General features: G+C 43.2%; 1 protein-coding gene across 1 annotated transcript in view; it reads right to left on the bottom strand.

Moving 5' to 3' along the window:
* LOC137847009 (uncharacterized) overlaps nucleotides 1-22,425 on the bottom strand; it is a 54,740-nt gene extending 32,315 nt beyond the window's left edge. The window contains exon 1 of the mRNA XM_068665208.1: nucleotides 19,647-22,425. The gene's annotated coding sequence lies outside the window, so the exon portion shown is untranslated. The remainder of the gene's footprint in view (nucleotides 1-19,646) is intronic.
* Nucleotides 22,426-23,317: the final 892 nt, after the last annotated feature.

Genomic DNA, 23,317 nt, shown 5'->3' with positions numbered 1-23,317 from the left:
GGGTCAGGCCGACAAATAGGGCCCTCTGTCCCCCTAAGGATAGAGTCTCATTTATTCTGATATGACTTTGATTACAAACATTTGACAAGAATCAAACAAGTGTATGTAACAGATACTTTCAGACCATACTATAAATGTCATCTTGAGGCAATAGATTAAAGAGGGGAAAGTACATTTGCAGTGCATTCTGTCACACTGGTGCTTTCTGATGGATGCGGTTTCTTGAGCTTGTGGGCATGGGAAAAGGCAGCTGGAAAGAGTGGCATATGCTCATGCCCTTGTGGAAGGGTGGAAGGGGAACTCTCAGCCATTTATTTATTTATTTTGTAGACAGATGGAGGTATAGATAACACAGAGGTACCTGTAAAAACTCCAGTATGGTATTATTGTACCAATCTCATCAGTCTGTGTCTAGGGATATGGATGGAATTTTATTTAAAAAAAAAAAAAAACACCTCCCCCCAAAACAAAACAAAAAAACCCTCCCCCAGACAAAACAAAAAAAAAACAAAAAAAAAAAACACTTATCTTGTTGCTAAGACCTAGAAGGCACTTTTTGTTAGCTAAAGGAGATGACCTTTTGATTTTGAGATGTGTAGTTTAGTATCTGTGGAGACAATGGTAAATAATTTTTATGTTACTATTAAGCTTATGTCCTTCCTCTCACTTGTGCTTATTTATAGTACCACAGTAGTTTTTTTTCCCCTATAGTTGCTTATTTTGATGATTCTGACTTGTCCTTGACAGTACTCTTCAGAGATATCTACTGTACATGTGTATTTTGTATTTGTATATTCTGTGTAGGAGAGAGTTCCTAGGACAGATGAGATTTGAAGAGAGTGGAAATATAAATAGCACAGATTATCTCACTAGGATGGTAACCTCCCTTTCTATCACCTCCTTCTGATTTGACACAGTCTCTGGTCTTGGGGTAGCATTAAAAGAAGACAGACCTTGTGGAATGTCCCAAAAAACAACATGGAGCCTGTGAGATAGAGATGCAGAGCTTTGGCCAAAGACTAGAAAAAAACTCTCTTGAACTGAACAACAGCTATGTGGAAATTTTCTTTGTGGCTGAAACTTACTGAATTGCATTTTAAGACCTGAAGTAAATGAAGCTAAATGAGAGCAATGTTGAGAACTGTCTTACATCTGGGCTTTAAAGCTGAATGCTTGTCAGGTTTTTCAAAATTTGCATTACAGATTGCAACACATCATTATTAGAGGAACTAGGAAGTAAACTCTACCGTGAGGGAGAACAAGCAAAAATGTATTTTTCAGAGTAACATAGTGAGTTACCTTCTGGGTCTCTCCTTACATGGTGGTTATATTTCAGTATCTTCAATTAGAACTTCTCTCACAAATATAATTCTCTTGCATAACCAGTAAACTTGACTTAAGCAGTTTTCTGTTGCAAAATTACCCATCTAGATCACATCTGAGTAAAGATGCATTTCTGGGGGGAATGAATGGCTGAAATTATGAAAAGGAAGCAACTGCATATATGAAGTTTATTTTATTCTGTTAATTTGACTAGTGATGGTTAGCAAAAACAGTAAAATGAATTCACAGTTCAGGTACACTTCTTCAAACACTAATCACTGGCATGGCATGTAGGGTAATGGTGAAATGTCACTGTGAGATACAAATAACCCATGAATGTTTCTGAATGATGTTCAGTTTTCCCTGAAATTAACCTCAAACTTCTCCAAATTTTACATTTTACATGTGTGAGCTTTGCAGTGTGGATCTACAAACTATCCATAATCCAAAGTCACAGAAACACTTTATCAATTTATCATCATCAATATTATTGAATTTATTTTAAATAGTAATATTTAAAGACCTGAGATTAGAGCACCATATTGATATGTATTACTTAGACTGATAATAAAAGAATGCCTGCTCTGAAGAGCTTGGAACATAAGCATATAATGAGAAATAATAAATGAAGATAAACAACCTGGGGTATTTGAACATGAGGAAAATAAGGCAAAGGTGAAAAGAATTTTTTTACAGCCAATACTGAGCAGTTGAATACATTTAAAATGTGGTTCTTTGAAATTCTGGATAAAAAGATCAAACCAGCTACCTGTGAACTCCATGAGTGGTTTTCCATGGAATTCAGTGAGAATAAATTTAAACTCAACTTAGCATACAGACATCATTTTATAGTTGGTGCAGTTTAGTATGCTCTTTGTAGGGAAGTGTCAGGGAATAAAATATCTAGAATGCCATGGAAAATATTTATAAAACAAGATAAACAAATAATCTCAAATCTTCCCCAAATCGTGAATGAATATTTTGCATTCATGAGAAGAAACTTTCTGAATTCCATAGGGTAGAACTGCAAAAAAGATAGTGCTTCATTTTTGTTATTTTGTTATATACCACAAGATCATATCAGAGACCCTGTCATTAAACATCCCCCCACCCTTCCTCAAATAATAGTTTAGGAAAAACAAAAAAAACAAAATAGTCACTCAACTGAAGCAATAAAACTGGCACCCAATGGTATTTTTCATGTTACTGTGTACTGAGGGGAAAATTTTCTGCTGAAAATCAGAAAAAGAAATCTGTAAATAGGTTAAATAGGTAGTCAGCACTGTGTGTCCTGTAGGAAATATCTTTAAGTAGGGGATGAAATTTTCATCCCTTTTGAGTTCATGATGCATCTACAGCGTCTTGAAGCCATTGCTGAAACCAGGACAGCTTTATACTTCTTATTTTTAACACCAAATTATCCCATCTTCTGCATGTGCAGGGATCATCTGCCCCCTTCCTGCACCATGTCCTTATTAGTCCTTCCACTCTTTAAAAGTCTCAGCATGGCTGGAGTTCAGGACTGAAAGTAACTAGTCTCCCCAGAAAGAGATGTGGAGCAAGTAGTTGTGGTCTGAGCTATGCTATTATCAGAGCTGGCCATAACTGGAAATACTTGCACTTCTGCTGAACATCAGCAAAAACTGCCACAGAGCTCACATACACCCATTTTGTCCTTTCCATGACTGTTCCTAAGAAGAAAACTGTCTAATTTACAAAATAGGGAACACCTGGTTCTCTGGGGGTTTCCACTACATTTGCATCGATCTCTTTTCAAGAACATGTTGAAGACTTGTACAAAAGTAAATTACCTTCTCTTTGGCTTCTCTCTACATTTTGTATATCTAAGATGAGGGGACAGCTTTGGTTGTTTTACTCAAGTGAGCAGCTGAGTTCCACAACAACTGCTCTCTCACTCTCCCTCCTCAAAGGGAAAGGAGGAGAAAATATGATGAAAAGGGCTCGAGGGTTGAGATAAGGATGGGGACATCACTCAACAATTATTGTGATGGGCAAAACAGACTCAGCATAGGAAGATTAGAGAAATTTATTGCCTATTACTAACAAGGTAGAGAAGTGAGGAACAAAGGAACCAAATTAAAAACACCTTCCTCCCATCCACCCTCTTCCACCTCCTCCCCATGAGTGGCACAGGTGAACAAGGAATGGGGGTTGCAGTCAGGCCATAACACTTTGTCTCCACTGCTCCTTCATGGTCACTCTTCCCCTGCTCCAACATGGGGTCCCTCCCATGGGATGCAGTCCTTCCTGAACTGATCATGCATGGGCTTCCCACAGACAGCAGGTCTTCAAGAACTGCTCCAGATATGGGTCCATACCACGGGGTCCATACCTCAGGAGAAAACTGCTCCAACCTGGGTCCCCCATGGGCAGCAGCCTTTGCCAGGTCACCTTCTCCTGAGTGGTCTCCTCTCCGCAGGCTACAGCCTGGAATCTGCTCCAGCAGGGGTCTTCCACAGGCCGCAGCCTCCTTCAGGGCAGATCCACCTGATCCACCGTGGGCTCCTCCATGGGCTGCAGCATGGAAATCTGCTCCTCAATGGTACACCATGGACTGCAGAGGGACAACCTGCTCCACCATGGTTTTCTCCACAGGCCTCAGGGGAACTTCTATTTCAGTGCCTGGAGCACCTCCTCCCCCTCCTTCTTCACTGACCTTGGTGTCTGCAAGGTTCTTTCTCACTCCTCACTCTCCCAGCTGCTGTTGAGCAGCAGTATTTTTCCCTTTCTTAAATATGTTCTCACAGAGGTGCAAACAACATCACTTACTAGCTCAGCTCTGGGCAACAGTGTCCCCCTTTGGAGCTGGCTGAAACTGGCATTTATCTAACATGGTGCAGCTTCAGGATTCTTCTCACAGAAGCCACCCCTGCAGCTCCCCACTACTAAAACCTTGCCACGTAAACCCATTACAACAACTTGGGATATATTCATTTCACACTGATACATTCCCAAATTACAGTAGTATAGTGTTGGCTATAAGAATGGCTCAAAGAGCAAGGGCACGGGTCCCTAGAGGAATTGTACAAGCAAGGCAATGAAAATACAGAGTTTATAACTATGGAGTAGGCTGGATGAGAAGCAGTTTTGTGAAATATGCAAGGAGCAGTCTGTCCGTGAGAGAGAGAGAGAGAGACGACTTAGGCAGAACTGAGGCCCGGGAAGATAAGGAAGTAGCTTATGCGCTGTAACCGCAAGTAGGAGGAACAGTATCTTTGCAACACTTCTAGGCTTAGCAAATAGGATAGTGACCAGTAGGCATAATTATCTCTGTGTGTATAAATATACAGATATCTGCGCAATAAAGTTGAAGCTTGTATTACCACTCATATTGAGCTAATCACTTGCTTCCCCGCGCCGAACTCGGTGGGTCCCGCACCTGCAGTATAGTGCTTTTGCAAATGAAGAAGACAGGCAAATCAGTCCACCAGTTCACCACCAGTGACAAAACTAAAGCATTTATTTGTGATATCCTAGATTCTGGCTGAACTTGGATTGCATTATATTTGTGGCAATTCTTCTCCATTTTTTTTGTAAAAATACCCAGCAGCAAGCTTTTATCAAAAGCTTCTTTTAATGCATCTGAAAATTTCTTTGTTGTCATAGTATGTACATTCTGAGAGTATTGCACTCCTTGGATATGAATGCTTGGAATAGAAGATCAAAAATGATTATTTTTGCAAGAGCTATGATACTTCTTTGTTTCTGAATGAACAAGAAATGTTGTAAGCCACTGTTGTAGCAGTAATGTTGCTGCTTCGGAAGAAATCTGAAAGTAAAACGTTCACAGGAATTAAGAATAATGAAGACCAAAGGTAGCCAAGCTGTTTGAATGTCTTTTAAAAAGAAATCTTTACATTTTGTTTCAATTCTGGGAAAAAAAAAAAAGGTAGGCCCTTTTAATAGCTCTTTTTTCACACACACCACACACACATATTTATCATCTCTCTCAGGATGGCTACAACCTGGACAGCTTTGTCCTACTCCTTCCATCAATACATTTCTTTCTTGCCCACTCTGAACATTGAGCTGTATAATAATACAGAGCTGACACCTCTGAGAACTCAGAATTGAACCTTTCCTCACAATTTGGTTTTGTATTATAAATGCATCATTTTCATGGAGTACCAGGAAGGAAGAAGAGAGCCCACGGCTGTGGCACCTAGCACAGCTGGATCCAATCTTTGCACTACCATAACTTTTCATGGTCCAAAATCATATATACTTGTCCATATTTCAGTTTCCCTATCATTGTAAAGGAAACAGCATTTTTCTTTCTGTTGATTGATTAACCTTATAATACTGCTACAACTGTAAGGTGCTCAGATGCTGTCATGTGCAGTGTAAACCATACTTAATGGTACAGCTAGCTGAAAATTTGGAATTCAGATAAACTGTATAGAAATGACTGCAGAGAGTATATGGAAACTTCTGCAACCAGAGATCATTCATCTGAGGAATGTCTGTGTTCAGAGATCCAAAATTTGTCCCCAGATTTGATAGGGCCAGCCCCAACATGGAGACATACCCTATATGGCTTTTTAGAGTGGAAGACATTTTAATTTTGCTTATGGTTAGAAAACATTTTCAGTAATTAAACTTTGGAAAGAAATACTCAATATAAGTGAATTGAGTTACTAGAGTTACTCTTTCATCTGGGAGCACTCAGACACATGACCTGGTGGCTGTGGCTGAACGCTAATATCCAAGGGCTTCCAAGAAAGTGTTATTGCCTAGCACCTCTAAGTTTGTGTCCTTTCAAAAAGTTACATTTCTGCAATGAGTAGCAATATGCAGCAGCAAGAATGCCCCTCTGTGGTTGTTTTACTTGAGTGGGTGGCCAAGCTCCACTTCAGCCGCTCTCTCACTCCCCCTCCTCAGAGGGAAAAGGGGAGAAAATATGATGCAAATGGCTCAAGGATTAAGATAAGGACGGGGAGCTAAAAAAACTAAATGGCCACTTTATGGATCAATCAACTATAACACTATCTTGCAATTAATGATGTTTTTGAGGAGAGAAGGAAAATAGGATGAAATGTGTTATACCAATATGTTGTTTCAGCATCTTAGAGGGAAAAGGAGTGGAATTAAGTTGGCCCCTGACTTAGCCTTTGGTGTTGGCATGAGAAAAGTACAGGCTGGAGAAAAATAAAGGAAGCGTTAAAAGAGTTGTTGAAGGTGTGACATGTTGAAGGTGTGGCATGTAGTATTTAACAGAGCTGTTTGAAGTTGAATGAGCAGGGAAAGAGGATGTAGGAATGTTAATAGTTCTGCCTCAATAGGAGGCTGTGATCTCAAAATCACCGGTGTGAGCCCTCTGGGGCAGAGGGACCATGAAGGGTCCGAGAGAGTTGTCATGGAAACAGAAAAGCAGTTAACTCTTAAAACAACCTGAGTTTATGAGTGAGCTCAGATTGCCAACGGGACCGCTCAGGGAACTGTTGACAATTGCATCCCCCTGACCGAACCCACACTGAGACCATAGTCACCCTGGAAATAATGAACGGTAAATACCAAGATCTGGTTAAATTGGGAATTGAGAAGCTGTTCCAATAAGGTCCAAAAGAAACCCCTATGGAATTTTTGGACCGACTATGAAATGCAATGGAAAACAAAACAAAACAAACAAACGAAACTGGAGAAAATAGGGGCTAAATTAGAACAAGGAAAATGGACACTGCCAGACAGGCGAGAGATATTGCCAAAAGCTTATGTGAAGCAAATATTGGGATGTTTCCATGCACAAACACATTGGTGTACAAAGGTGTTAAGTGATCATTTACTAAAAAAATTTGGATGCATTGTGGGTTTTTTTGAAATAGAAAAGCAAATTACATAACCGTTGCTTAACTTGTCAGAAGATAAATAAGAAAGTGTTTCAACAAGCAGCCACGGGAGGGAGAAAAACAAAACAAAACAAAACAGCTTATAGGCCTTTTGAGAAAGTACAAGTTGGTTTCACTGAATTGCCCAAAGTAGAGAGGATGAAATATCTATTGGTAATAGTAGATCATTTAACACAATGGGTAGAAGCTTATCCCGTAGCACGAGCTATGGCACAAATGGTGGTAAAAATTCTATTAGAACACCTGATACCTAGATATGGGATAATCCAGTACATTGATTCTGATCAGGGCACACACTTTACTTCTAAAATAATAAAATTATTATGTCAGTCATTAGGTATTCAGTGGGAATACCATACTCCGTGGCACCCACAAAGCTCAGGGAAAGTAGAAAGACTGAATCAAACAATAAAACAACAATTGCCTATGTTAATGATTCTTATATATGGAGTGGTAATTTGAGAAAATGGTTGATATTAATAAAGAAGGGGGAGATTTGGGAATGTGGCCATGGGGGTTGGAAAACCCCATGACTGAGATAACATTAGACTCTCAACGACTCTTAACAACGAGGCCATCAGGAATATAAGAGTTTAGAGGGAACAAAGAAGGGTGATTCAGGAGACTCCATGCAGTCTCCGGTTTCTTGTTCCCCAGCTGTTTCTCTTGTTCTCCAGCCATTAAGGCATGGATTTTTCTGTGTGTTTGCTGTTGTTGTTACATTCGAAGTTGTTGACCAATGAAAAGTTGTTTGGAAAAGAACTGCTGTGGAGAGAAGGGTATAAGAGGGGAGCCTGCCCTCAAGAAAGAGGAAAAAAAAAAAAGAAGAAAAAGGCAACACGATGAAGTTATGTCTTCAATAAAGAAGCAGGAAAAAGAAGTGAAAAGGAACAGGCTGGCAGAATGGAGACCAGGACGGGAACAGGCACTTTGATTGCCTCATGAAGATAGGTTTGGTTAAACTCAGCAAACCCCTCAGAGAAGCTCGTATGGAAAGCTGCTGGAAACAGGCGCACTGGAGCTGGAGAAAAGCTCAATCTGAGAGAAGCAGACACGCACACACAACTGCCTCTTGCTGGTAAGCAGTTGCGCATTATGGGCAATCATGCGTCCTTAGGAACAAAGACTGTCCTGGTAACCTTACAGCTTATTCTCCTTATTAAGAATTGGACAGTTTATGAGCCTGAAACATGGGACCAAACTGAGGTCAAGGTGTGGGACTCTGCAACTAAAAATGGCAAGGTTGCAGTGGGATTGCTCGGCACCTGGCGAGCAATCTCTGAGGCCTTAAAGAGCCTTGTGGGGCCACAGTCAGAAATGTGTGGCTTGCCAGATAGTGAGGGAGCTGCAGGCTCCTTTACTGATCCGACTGCTATGCCATGGGCTCCTCTGCTGCTACAGCCATCGAAGGCTTTTGCTGTTACGCCCCCTGCTGACCTGGACGTGCCTTTTGACCCAGGCTTATTGACCTTGAAAAGGAGATGGATATGCTTTTCTTCGATCTGGGAAGAACGGGATACATAAGGCCTGAAGACCGAGCTGCTTGACAACTTGGAGCGAGACATATTGTTCAAAAGGAATGGAAAATGGAGACTTGTTAGTAATCAAGAAAAGGAATGGAAAATGGAAACTGTTAAGTTATGGAACTTAAAGGATTGTTTGTTACCTATCCTGATTGTACATATGTATAGGCATACTCAGGTTTAGTATGCAAAGCAATGTTCTGTATATTTAGAATGTTTGATGTTTGTGTGTGCGTGTTGGTGGAGAGTAGACTCCCCGCACACCCAGCGCTGTTTACTTGCCTTTTATACCTTTTAGAAATACTTGTTTTATAAATATTACAAAATTCAGATTGAGTTGAGACCTCATTTATAACATGGGGAACTGAAACTTAAGCTAAGGAAGAACTAATATTCTGGCAACGGGGCTCTGCATGAAGTAAGGATGCCAAATAAAGGGGACATCTTTGTATCACTTGGTATCACTTCGTCAAGTATTGACTTGATTAGAAAGGAAAACACGAATCAATGCCATGAAAAAGGAGATGGGGGATTGTGAGATATGTTCATCTGATTCATGTCAGTATGGAACAGTGCTAGGGCCGCATGGTATGATGAATGTGACCTTCTGTCTTACATACCCTTGTATAAGCACAAGTCTAAGAAAAACAGAGTGGTTAATGTATATAGTTATTGTATCTTGCAAAGGAATGTTTTAGCAACTCGTGTCAATAGAGAGCTTGAAGGGGAATGTATTTGTAGGCTTTTCCTTGAAGTCTCTGATATCATACGTTTGAAAGCCATATGCCTATGCTGCAGTACACTGCGATGGGAATACAATCTATTAATAGACACCGCATTTAATAATTACTTATAAAAAATTTGTAGTCATATAGCTGTTATTGAAAACAAATATATTGAGGGTGCACCTTAATTCCTTTTTAATTGAGAGACTAAGTTTTCAGAAACTGCATAAAGCAAAGCAAACCACTCTACCCCCCTGCCCCCAGAAATAGGCATATGGAGATCATCTTTCTTATATATCTATTATTAACCATAACATTATAGAATCATAATGCACTTATAGGAAAGGAGCCGTGAAAATCTATTATCAATATGCGTTTTTTTTTAATTTACCTGGAAGAAAATGACCTGTATTGACTGATGATTGTCAACAGCAGTTATAGCTGAAACAGTTAAATATATTTAATACCAGTTCAGCTACTCTTGTTCCTGACAGTCTTGAAGAACAAATTTTAGGTCAATATTCCTTAGTTCTAAGCAGGGCCTGAAGAAACAATATTTTTTTTTTACAAAACTATGAGAAAGTAGAACAAAACAGACACAAGACCCAAGTAATTTGTAAACACAGTGAAAGATCATAATCTCTAAATGGTGTGACTTGAGCCAACCTTTTGCTAAGCCTACTGGTCCTGATCCAGTAAGATACTTAGATGACTTATTTTAAGGAGAACCTAGGGCTCAGATTCTGGACTTGTTAAAAACAGTGGCAAAACTTCAGTGGAATTAGCATTTCACCAGTATAGAGTACTTTAGAGAACATATGCTAAGGATGAAAAGAACTTTAATTCAAGCATTTTCCTTCCTTTTTTAAGTTTGAAGAGGAGGGATATTCTTGAGGTCTATTAGTCCATCATTTGATTTATCTTTGACTTGGGGCCTTGCTTGGATCCCAAGCATTTTCCTATTGTTTGAAAAATGAATATGTTGAGGCAAGAGGAAGTTGAGATTGAATATTTTAGAGCGGTGCAGAAGATTCCATATTTAAATGTATCTGCATAGTAGTTCCATGTGCAAAACAGTGACAGCTGCAATCACTACAGAATCTTGTACTAGATTCAGTACTTCACTATATACGTTTTTCCGATGTATAATTAAAAGAAGGACAATACATTAATCAAAGTTAGTCCTTTGATGAAACAGAATCACAGTGAAATGGTAGCACTTCTAAGCTTCTTATGGAAGAATCTACTGATAGACCTTTAATTGGGGCTGGACAAGATATTTAATTATTTTTTATCTTGTTTTTTTTGTTACGACAACAGAAATCTTTTGGGTTTAGATTAAAAAACTATCTTTTTTCTCTTTTTTTCTGAACCATACATATACAAATAATTAGGGCCATATTAAGTAGATATTCTGTGGATATCCTATATTACACAGTCAGATGCTGTATTCCATATGGAAGACCATATCAGGCATGACTTTTGCCTATACTTTTGCAACAACTGTCTGATTTTCTAAATGCAAGCCTGCACAGTGAGCGTATGCAGATAAATTATGTGCATACTGGGCATGTCAGATTTATTGGACATGCATGGGAGACTTTTAACAGCATGTGTCATATGATGGACTTGCTAAACATGTCTGAGACTCTTAGGTCTCAGCCTTTAAAATCTGTGAACTGTGAAGCAAAGACAATTGGCTGGCTATTCTCCTGCCAGCAATGGAGAGCCCACTTATTCTAGGAAGTGATTCAGAAGGCCTAAATTAGATTCCTACTATTAATTATTGGATGCAAGCATCCCCTTCTCTCTAAAATGACTATAAGGAAACTTTGGGGGCTTAGTTCACCAAGTGGGAAAAGCAAGACCTTCCCTCTAGCGAACCGCATCATGCTGTGGAGTAAGCTGCTTGTGTGGTCCAAACCAAACCATTTCATCAGATTATGTGCAGAATTGCTCTGCTTGATTCAGAGCATGGGTTTGAACCAAGGTCTTCCATGTCAGAATCTTAACTACAGACCTATATGACATACAGGTGTGGATTTACCTTGATGCTTTCTGTCAGAGTTTCACAGAATTTCACAGAATTTCAAGGTTGGAAGAGACCTCAAGATCATCGAGTCCAACCTCTAACCTAACACTAACAGTCCCCACTAAACCATATCCCTAAGCTCTACATCTAAACGTCTTTTAAAGACTTCCAGGGATGGTGACTCCACCACCTCCCTGGGCAGCCTGTTCCAGTGTCTAACAATCCTTTCAGTAAAGAAGTTCTTCCTAACATCTAACCTAAAACTCCCCTGGCGTAACTTAAGCCCATTCCCCTCGTCCTGTCACCAGGCACGTGGGAGAACAGGCCAACCCCCACCTCACTACAGCCTTCTTTAAGGTACCTGTAGAGAGTGATAAGGTCGCCCCTGAGCCTCCTCTTCTCCAGGCTGAACAAGCCCAGCTCCTTCAGCCGCTCCTCGTAGGACTTGTTCTCCAGGCCCCTCACCAGCTTCGTCGCCCTTCTCTGGACCCGCTCAAGCACCTCGATGTTGCCTCACATCATGTAGGATATTTAAATATACTTTCAGGTCAGAGAGCAGGAAGCAGGACTGTGCTTAGTTAAGTGATTGTGATTCTTATTTGTGTAGTGAGACAACTGGGACCTGTTTCTGCTCCACTGAATGATCAATTACAGCAAAAATTATAACAGCATGAAGAGTTAAGGCTGAGATTGCTCTCAGATTTCTTTATAATAGGGTATATTTTGGGAGACTGGGATTATATTCCCTCAGGAACAGGAAAAAATTGAACCTGGTACTCCTGGATGAACGTTGTTTCTAGAATTTCCTCCAAATATGTGGTCTTCTACCTCATGTAGATGTGTCTTTTTCTTTGAAAATCTTTTTTAGATGAGCCGAATTGGTGAATATGGGTCTATTTAAGGAAAGCAAAAAACTCATTTATGGATAGGGAGGTGAATAATCTATTGCTACTTCATTTCCTACTGCCCCCTCAGTCTTCTCTTCCTAATTTTTAAAAAATAGTTTTGAAATAGAATATGCATACTGTGATGCTTAAATTGTAAAAACATACATGGAATTCTACTAGGAGCAGTTCTGATGACTTCTGTGAAATACGTTCATCTGATTCGTGTCAGTATGGAACAGTGCTAGGGCCGCATGGTATGATGAATGTGACCTTCTGTCTTACATACCCTTGTATAAGCACAAGTCTAAGAAAAACAGAGTGGTTCTTGTATCTTGCAAAGGAATGTTTTAGCAACTCGTGTCAATAGAGAGCTTGAAGGGGAATGTATTTGTAGGCTTTTCCTTGAAGTCTCTGATATCTGGGGGGGTTTCAGAATAACTGCTAACTATTATGACTATTGCATGGGACACTATGCAAGTCTCTGATATCTGGCCAGGAGATTAAGGAGACGGGGAGAGCTGAAGAACAACTAAAAGACAAAGCTTGCAGGGGATGCTGCACAAGTCTCTGACATACAGCCAAGTTGGACAAAGGAGAAGGACAAGAGGGAGGAAGACTATGAGCCTTCAGCACGAGAGACCATCAGAGACCCCCAGAGGGACCACCAGAGACTGATACGCATGCTCCAGTATGCTCAGGAATCCAGGGTTTGGATTCCAGAAACTAATTATAATAACCCTGTTTTTTAAGAAGTAGTAATGAATATGTATTAGCCTAGGAGCATAAAAATCAGCTGCTTGATGTAACTGGTGTGCATCTTGGTGGAGCAGAGACTCCCGGCGCACCCAGCGCTGTTTACTTACCTCTATTCCTTTAATAAATTGTAAACTTTGATGATAGTCCTATTTTGAAGACTGAGCCATTTATTACAAATGGGGGCTCGTCTGGGATGGCTTTGGTTCCTGAATTCTGATTTGATCAAGTAGAGGCGCCCCACCATTTGGTGGCTCCCCTTTGAGTCGTGTCAGGACTGATGCCATCTTGAACCTGAATAAAGATAAGCAAAGATTTTGATTTTTTTTATGAGCTCCCTTGCACTGTATTTTGCCTGTAATTCTGTGCGCGAAGATCTGAACGAAGACAACGGGGTCCTAAGTGTTTAAGGAGTATACAGTTTGGTTGGGTGGGATTCGGTTGCCTGTGTGTGTAAGAGTGTGACTGAGACGGAACTTAGTTCCGAAGCAAGTGTGGAGGTCTTCTAACCGCGGTTCCAGTCTCCCGTGAGGGACTTGGCCGGTGAAGGACCGAAGCAATTCCTATAGGATTCGTGGGTGGGTGGGTCCTAACCCCCCTGCAAGACACTCTTACTAAGGTAACCAAGGGCTGTGGGAATTGCCATAGTAAAATTCCTAGATGGGTCAGACAGAATTGAAGACCAAGGACCAGAAGAAAGGGAGCAAATTACCAGAAAGTCCATTAGGAATAATGATTAGAAATTGGAACGACATGGGGCCCCAGAAAATGAAAGAGTAAATTAAAAATAGTCCATTATTATATGATAGAATGACCAAAAGAACCCTTAAGACCCCTTGTATTTTGGCCGATATTTGGGTCCACGGAGGACTGGGTCTGTCAGGTTTGAACATTAATGTTAATAGTAGAATACCCGTGGATCCGGAAGAGAGCAAGTATGCTGCAGCTGACACATGGAATTAGAAATTAGAGAGCAACTGTGCTACATTTGTGATGTACTGTGCCTGTGCTGCGCTTAGACCTTTAGATAACAGGAGCCTCTTGGACACCGAGAACTAGATCAAAACAAGTGAGAAAGAAACATCACCAGGGCAGCTAACCTAAACCAACCAAAGGGATATTCCATACCATGTGGTGTCACACCCAGCAATAAAAGGTGGAAACAGGAAGAAGATGGGAGGGTGGGCTCTCGTTGTGAAAACGTCAGTCCTCCTCCCGAACACCAGCTATGTGCGTTGAGGCCCTGCTTCAAGGACGTGGTCAAGCATTGCTCATTTGTGGGAAGTAGAGAGTAATTTCTTTCCTCTGCACTTCCACATAGCCTTTATTTGTTTTTGGTTTTGTTTTTTTTTTTCCCTTTTTTTGCTTTCCCCCTCCCTTTTCCCCTTTCCTTTTTTTTTTCCCTTTAGTTAAATTGTTTACTTAATAATAATCTTTCCTTAATAATAATAATAATATTTTTTTCCCTTTAATTAAATTATCCTTATCTCAACCCGTGAGTTCTTCTTTCCTTTATTTCTTCCCCTCCTCATCTAAGGAGGGGGAGTGAGAGAGCGGTTGTGGTGTTTAGCTGCCTAGCACGGTAAAACCACCACAGAGGTATTCTGAAAAAATATCAGTATGTGCTTGCTCCATGCTTACATGATTCCTCAGGCACATACTTTAGGCCACTGTCAGAGGCAGGGCACTGGATGGTCATTTGGCTGGACTAGCATGACTGTTCTTGTGTTCTTAGTTATTCTTGTTGCACACAGGAAGGCTGGAAAGGAGAGAAACTTTCCTTCTCTTTGTCTCCTAAGCATCCTGTTGCTCTTGTGAAGATTAGTATAAAATAAGTACACCTAACTTTATTTTAGCAAAGAGCAGTTTGGAATTTGTTATACTTGATTTAGGGTAAAATCCTGCCCTAATTCACCAGATAATCTAGCATGAGTGCAGGGGAACTGGAAGAAATATTTTTTCCTTTCACTCCTCAGAAAAGCAACCTATACCGTTCTTTCACACGTGATGTATGCTACAGGATATATACCATGCACAAGAGGAACATGATCACAAATCTACCAAGGAACTGAGGAACTGAGGTGGGACTCAGGGAGACCTGGGTTTTGGTTCTTCATATCCTCATGTAGTGGGTTTACGTGGAAAGGTTTTGGTAGTAGGGGGGGTTACAGGGGTGGCTTCTCTGAGAAGAATCCCGAAGCTGCCCCATGTTAGATAAATGCCAGTTTCAGCAAGCTCCAAAGGGGGACACTGTTGCCCAGAGCTGAGCTAGTAAGTGATGTTGTTTGCACTTCTGTGAGAACATATTTAAGAAAAAAAAAAAAAAAAACAGAAAAAAAAATGCTGCTCAACTGCAGCTGGGAGAGTGAGGAGTGAGAAAGAGCCTTGCAGACACCAAGGTCAGTGAAGAAGGAGGGGGAGGAGGTGCTCCAGGCACCGAAATAGAAGTTCCTCTGAGGCCTGTGGAGAGGACCACGGTGGATCAGGTTGTCCCCCTGCAGCCCATGGTGTACCACGGAGAAGCAAAAGGACCTGCCCTGAAGGAGGCTGCGGCCTGTGGAAGAACCCTGATGGAGCAGACTCCAGGCTGGACTTGTAGCCCGTGGAGAGGAGCCCACGCAGGAGCAGGTGATCTGGAAGGAAGCTGCCACCCATGGGGGTCCCAAGCAGCCTACTCCCAACGGTTGGACTCCACAGCACAGACCTACACCTGGAGCAGCTCCTGAAGAGTCGCTGCCTATGGAGAAACCCGTACAGGACCAGCCCTGTAGGGACAGCACCCTGTGGGACGGACCCTACGCCAGAGAGTGACCGTGAAGGAGCAGAACAAATGAAGCACCATGGACCGAACAGAGCCCCTACTCCCTGTCTGCCCCCCTTACACTGCTCAGGGCAGGGAGGATGTGGAAGAGAGTGGGGTGAGGGAAGGTGCCCCCAGCTTGTTTCTTTGCCAGCCTATCAGCAACAGATAACAAATTTTACTAATCTCCCTGTGCTGTCTGTTTTGCCTTTGACGATAACTGTAGAGTGATTTCCCTGTCCTTATCTCAACCCTTGAGCCCTTTGCATTTATCAAGGGCTCTCAGTGGGACTAGCTTTCTGAGAAGCCCTGACTTCCCTGTTCTGAATTTATAACAGCAAACAGTCTCTCCTCCTTCTTCCACACCACATACTCCTATTTGAAATGGCTGGCCCGGCCACTCTGAAAACATCTTCTCAAAGCCTGTCCCTGCTAGGATTTAGGCTGCAACAGAGGTAGCTTTCCTTGCCTGCCATTCCTTCATCTCTCTTTCTCTCCCTTGATCATGGGCCCGACTCCCCTGAAAGTTTTCTTCCTCTGTCTCCAACCCTCTGCCTCATCACAGGGGACTCCCTTCAGAAAGGGACAGAGGGCCCGATTTGCCGTCCGGACCCAACCCACAGGGAAGTCTGGGGCTCGAATAGGATACATAGCTAGAAAAGTCACTCACCTGGTAAGACCCTCTGACTACTACCCGCTACTGGTTTTTCAGGCTGGTAATGATAAGGTAGCAAGGAGAAGTCCAAGGGCAATCAAAAGGGACTTCAGGGCTTCGGGGTGACTGGTCAAAGGATCAGGGGGACAAGTCGTGTTTGCCTCCGTCCTTCTGGTGGCAGGGATTAACGCTGACAGGCAGACTCAATTTATCAGTAAGTGGCTCCGAGACTGGTGCCACCGGCAGAACTTTGGGTTTGTTGATCACGGGAAGGTCTACGCGACACCAGGTCTGCTGGCACCAGACGGGATGCACCTCTCTCAGAAGGGGAAAAGGATTTTTGCCCAGGAGTTAGCGGGGCTGATCAATACGGCATTAAACTAGAGTAAAAGGGGGAAAGGGATAAAACCAGGCCTGCCAGTGATAAGCTATGGGATGGCGTGCCAGAATCAGAGGGACTAGTGTGCTAGTGAGGTCCTTTGGTCTGCTCCACAAGGTGCTGCATGCAATGAGGCGCATTTGAAGTGCTTCTACACCGATGCACGCAGCATGAGGAAGAAGCTAGAGGAGCTAGAAGTCTTGGCCCAGTCCCAGAGCTACGATAATATTGGCATAAGCGAAATCTGGTGGGATGAGTCCTGTGACTGGTGCGTTAAAATAGATGGTTACAGGCTCTTCAGGAGGGAGAAGTAGGGCAGGCGAGGTGGGGGGTTGTCGCTGTATGTAAAGGAGGGGCTGGACTGTGTGGAGCTTGAAGTTGGCGATGACAAAGTTGAGAGCCTCTGGGTAAGGATTAAGGGACAAACAAACAGGGGATGTCATTGTGGTAGTCTATTACAGACCACCCGGACAGGATGATGAATTATTCTTTGAGGAACTAAGAGAGAGCTCAAGATCAACTGGAAGTCAAGCAGGCCGGGCAGAAGAATGATAAATTCCCAACCAACCCTGAACAGGATTTGCTGCTCCGCCTGTATCCATACAAGTCCATGGAACCTGGTGGGATTCATCCCAGGGTGTTTAGAGAGCTGGCTGATGTAATCGCGGGACCTCTCTCAGTTATTTTTCAATGGTCTTGGGAATCTGGAGAGGTCCCAGTTGACTGGAAGCTGGCAAATGTTGTGCCAATTTTTAAGAAGGGCACGAAAGAAGACCCTGGCAACTATAGGCCTCTCAGACTCACATCAGCGCCTAGTAAAATTATGGAGAAGATTATCCTTGAAGTTAGTGAAGCGCACCTGGGGGACAATGCAGTCATAGGTCCCAGACAACATGGGTTCACGAGGGGTAGGTTCTCTTTGACTAACTTGATTTTCTTTTATGATAAGATCACCCATCTAGTCGACCAAGGGAAACCAGCTGATGTGTTCTTCTTGGATTTCAGTAAAGCTTTCAATACAGTTTCTCATAGGATCCTACTGGACAAAAAGTCCAGCATACAGGCATACAGCTAGACAAAAACATCATACAATGGGTGAATGATTGGCTAACATGTATGGCTCAAAGGGTTATGGTAAATAGGGTTTATACCAGGCTGGCAGCCAGTCAGCCAGGGCTCCATTTTAGGGCCAGTTCTTTTCAATGTTTTCATAAATAATTGGGATGTAGGACTAGAAAGTGTTTTGAGAAAATTTGCTGATGACACTAAACTTGGAGGAGTTGTTCAATTTGTTGAGGGTGGAAAGGCCTTGCAGAGAGATCTGGACAAACTGGAGAGCTGGGCAACCACCAGCTGCATGAAGTTTAACAAAGGCAAGTGCTGGGTCCTGCACCTGGGAAGGGGCAACCCTGGCTATACATACAGACTGGGGGACGAGACGCTGGAGAACAGCCTCGCAGAGAGGGATCTGGGGGTTTTGGTTGATAGCAAGTGGAATATGAGCCAGCAGTGTGCCCTGGCAGCCAGGAGGGCCAACCGTATCCCGGGGTGCATCAAGCACGGCATTGCTAGTCGGTCAAGGGAAGTGATTGTCCCGCTCTACTCTGCGCTGGTGCGACCTCACCTCGAGTACTGTGTGCAGTTTCCGGCACCACAGTACAAAAAGGATGTGAAACTATTGGGGAGTGTCCACAGGAAGGGCTATGAAGATGGTGAAGGGCCTAGAGGGGAAGACGTATGATGAGCGGCTGAGTTCATTTGGCCCGTTCAGCCTGGAAAAGAGGAGGCTGAGGGGAGATCACCTTCCTCACGAGGAGGAGTGGAGGGGCCGGCACCGATCTTTTCTCTTTAGTGACTAGTGCTATCACTAGACCCTTGGGAATGGAGTCAAGCTGCGACAGGGGAGGTTCAGCTTGGATATCAGGAAAAGGTTCTTCCCTGAGAGGGTGGTCATGCACTGGAACAGGCTCCCCAGGGACACAGTCACGGCACCAAGCCTATCGGAGTTTAAGAAGCATTTAGACTATTCTCTTAATCATACGGTCTGAATTTTTGGGTAGACCTGTATTGTGCCAGGATTTGGACTCGATGATCTTTGTGGGTCCCTTCCAACTCAGGATGTTCTATCATTTGATGTTTTTATGATTCTATGATTCAATGAAATGTTCTAGGACTATATTGTCAGACAGGCAAGCTTTATCCTGTCCATGGCTTACCATTTGGTGGCATATTGTAGGGCTATGCTTATAGCCCTTAGGGAGAACAGGAAATGTATATTTTCTACTTTTTCATGTAAACACAAACTGGTCCTGACACGGTGGAAAGTTATTGACTGAGAAAAAGGCATTGATGAGATGAAAAGCTGCATGCCAACTGCCAATTTGAGTAACTAGTTGCTCCATAATAGTGACTATAATCTAATTGCAATATTTCTCCAGCCTTGGTGCCCTAACAAAGCTGCCCCTAGGTCCTTCCAAACATTGTGAGGCCAGCTTAGCATGTACTGTGACTGTGGTGGTTTTACTGTGCTAGGCAGCCAAACACCACAACTGCTCTCTCACTCCCCCTCCTTATAAGAGGAAGGGAAGAAGTAAAGGATAGTACAACCTTCACCCCTTATTCCATAACATTTGTGTCACTCTCAGGTCCCCCATACATTAGCACATAAGTTTTCTCATCACCATTGTTCCTTGTTCTTTAACAGACTGATAGCTATATTTTTTCATTCTGTAGGTCTTTCTCGGAAAATATTCATAAGAACTGTTGAAACTTTAGGCTTCATCTTCCAAAGTGGTCACTCGGGGCAGGCGGAGTTGTATGTCTGGACGCCAGCACCAACTTAGCTCAAGTCCTTGTTGCACTGCCTGGTTCCTTTCAAATTTGACCTGTCTTTGATCCTGCAGCGTCTTCCTACAACATATAACTTAGATTACAGATTAGTTTTCACTCAAGGTTAAGTCTCCTTGAGGAATGCACTTGATATCCCCATTATTTTCCATGACCCACCAGGTATACCCCAGTCCTTGGGCAAAGACAATCCCACGAGTGGGTTTGCCTTTTCCCGAGGCAGGAGCAACCCACACTGCCTTCCACTTCCCTACATGCACTACGGGGACTTTAGCTCCTTTCACAGTGTGTAGGGGTTTTATTTCGGCAGGACCAGCACGGCTGTCAGACCCCCTGTTGTTAACTAGCCAAGTGGCTTCTGGTAGATTTATGTCCCATTGTTTCCACGTCCCAGCACCTAATGCTCGTAACATAGTCTTTAACAGTCCATTGTACCTCTCAACCTTCCCAGAGGCTTGTGGGTGATAAGGAATGTGGTACACCCACTCAATACCATGCCTCTTTGCCCAGGAGGTAACAAGATTGTTTCGGAAATGACTCCCATTGTCAGACTCAATTCTCTCTGGTGTACCATGTCTCCACAGCACTTGTCTTTCCAGGCCCAAGATAGTGTTTCGGGCCGTGGCATGGTTTACGGGGTATGTTTCCAGCCACCCAGTAGTTGCTTCTACCATGGTGAGTATGTACCGTTTGCCTTGGTGGGTTTGTGGGAGTGGTCCGATATAGTCAATCTGCCAGGCCTCACCATATTGAAACCCTAGCCATCTCCCCCTGTTCCAGGGAGAGTTTACCTTCATGGCTTTCTTGATTGCAGCACAGGTCTCACACTGATGGGTAACCTGTGTAATGGCCTCAGTGGTCAGGTTTACCCCTCGATCACGAGCCCATCTGTAAGTGGCATCCCTCCCCAAATGTCCTGATGTTTCATGGGCCCATCGAGCTACATACAGCTCACCCTTATGTTCCCAGTCTAGGTCCACTTGAGCTACTTCAATTTTTGAAGCTCAATCTACTTCTTCGTTGTTCTGATGTTCTTCAGTAGCACGACTCTTGGGCATGTGGGCATCTACATGACGTACCTTTACATTCAGGATTTTACCCGGGTAGCAATATCTTGCCACAGGGTAACATCCCAGATAGGTTTACCTCTGCGCTGCCAGTTGTTCTGTTTCCATTGCTGCACCAGTCCTCAGTGCATTTGCCACCATCCATAAGTCAGTGTAGAGATACTATACTGGCCATTTTTCTCTTTCAGCAATCTCTAGGGCCAGTTGTATGGCTTTTACTTCTGCATACTGACTCAACTCACCTTCCCCTTCCATGGCCTCCACAGCTTGTCGTGTGGGACTCCACACAGCATCTTTCCATTTTGTGATGGATCCCTACCACACAGCAGGATCCATCAGTAAACAACACAGCAGATTTCTCTCTTCTGGCAACTCATTGTATGGTGGTGCCTCTTCAGACTGGGTTACCTCTTCTGTCGGTACTTCGAAATCTCTGTCTTCCGGCCAGTCCCTGATCTCCTCCAGGATTCCTGGGCAATTAGGTTTTCCCATTCGAGCCCGCTGTGTAATTAACGCTATCCACTTACTCCACATAGCATCAGTTGCATGGTATGCAGTGGGAATTTTCCCTTTGAACATCCAATGTAACACAGGTAGCTGTGGGGCCAAGAGGAGTTGTGCTTCTGTACCCACAACTTCTGAAGCAGCTCAAACACCCTCATATGCCGTGAGTATCTCTTTTTCAGTTGGGATGTAATTGGCTTCTGATCCTCGATAGCCCCGACTCCAGAAGCCTAGAGGTCGATCTCGAGTTTCTTCTGGGGTTTTCTGCTAGAAGCTCAAGGTGAGGCCATGCTCCCCACCTGCATTGAAAAGTATGTTTTGCACAGCTGGTCCAGTACGGACAGGCCCAAGGGCTACTGCACGAGCTATTTCTTGTTTGAGTTGTTCAAAGGCCTGTTGTTGCTCGGGGCCCCACTCGAAAGAGTTCCTCTTTCGAAAGAGTTCCTCTTTCGAGTCACTCGATATAGAGGACTCACAAGCTGACTATAGCCTGGCACATGCATTCTCCAAAATCCCACAAGACCTAGGAAAGCTTGTGTTTCTTTTTTGCTAGTTGGCGGAGACATAACTGTTATTTTGTTGATCACATCCGTCGGAATGTGGCGACGTCCATCCTGCCATTTTACCCCCAAGAACTGGATTTCCTGTGCTGGTCCTTTGACCTTACTCTGTTTAATGGCAAAGCCAGCTTTCAGGAGAATTTGGATTATTTTCTTCCCTTTCCCAAAAACTTCTTCTGCTGTGTTACCCCATACGATAATATCATCGATGTACTGCAGGTGTTCAGGAGCGTTCCCCTGTTCCAGTGTCGTCTGGATCAGTCCATGGCAAATGGTAGGTCTGTGTTTCCACCCCTGGGGCAGTCGATTCCAGGTGTATTGGATGCCCCTCCAAGTGAAAGCAAACAGCAGTCTGCACTCTGCTGCCAAAAGGATGGAGAAAAATGCATTACCAATATCAATTGTAACGTACCACTTGGCTGCCTTCGATTCCAGTTCGTAGTGGAGTTCTAGCATGTCCGGCACTGCAGCACTCAGTGGTGGCGTGACTTTGTTCAGGCCACGATAGTTACCCCATAAATACAGATGGCCTCTGGCCCTTTATAGCTTGATGGCATTACAGTACACTGTGCGCCGGCGTCTACTAAAGCCTTATACTTCTGTGCGTCTGAAGTGCCAGGCCATCGAACCCACACAGTCCAATAAACTCGATTGTCTCTTTCCTCCCCCTGGCTGGAGGCAGGGCCCCTCTAATCCTGGTCATAATATTCATTACTGTGGCTGAGGGATTGCCCGCTGGAAATTGGAGCAACAAGTTATTCAGAGAAGCCCCTTTCCTGATTGGTTTTTCTTGCAACTTACATACCCGTGCCTCTAGGGTCGAGGTAGATTTCCCATCCCATTTTCTCATGTCCTCTCCATGGTCACGTAGGTAAAACCACAGGGTGGCATGGGGTGAGTACCCACTATATTGTCTTCCTTGAACAGAAGGACGCTTACCCCTGATAGCTGAGACACTGCTTTGTACAGGTGGGGAGGAAAATAAACTCTCTTTAAGTTGGTGGACCTCTTCAGAAAGTTTCTCCAAAATATTCTCTTTTAGTTGGTGGAACTCTTGAGAAAGTTCTTCCATAGCCGAGACACACGCCTGTAGGGAAGATAAGAGATGTTCTTCAAAATGCCAGAGTTGTTTAGCCATGTTATAAATAGCTCAGTCCCAAAATAGGATTATAATCAAAGTTTACAATTTATTAAAAGAATAGAGGTAAGCAAACAGCACTGGGTGCGCCGGGAGTCTCCGCTCCACCTAGTCGCACACCCGTTACATCAAGATGCTGATTTTTTTATGCTCCTAGACTAATACAGATTCATTACTATTTCTAAAAAAAAAAAGGAGTTATTATAATTAGTTTCTGGAATCCAAACCCTCCTACTGGAGCATACGTATCAGTGGTC

Source organism: Anas acuta, chromosome W, assembly GCF_963932015.1.
Source record: "Anas acuta chromosome W, bAnaAcu1.1, whole genome shotgun sequence".
Classification (NCBI taxonomy): Eukaryota; Metazoa; Chordata; class Aves; order Anseriformes; family Anatidae; genus Anas; species Anas acuta.
This window is presented reverse-complemented; position numbering and strand designations above follow the sequence as displayed.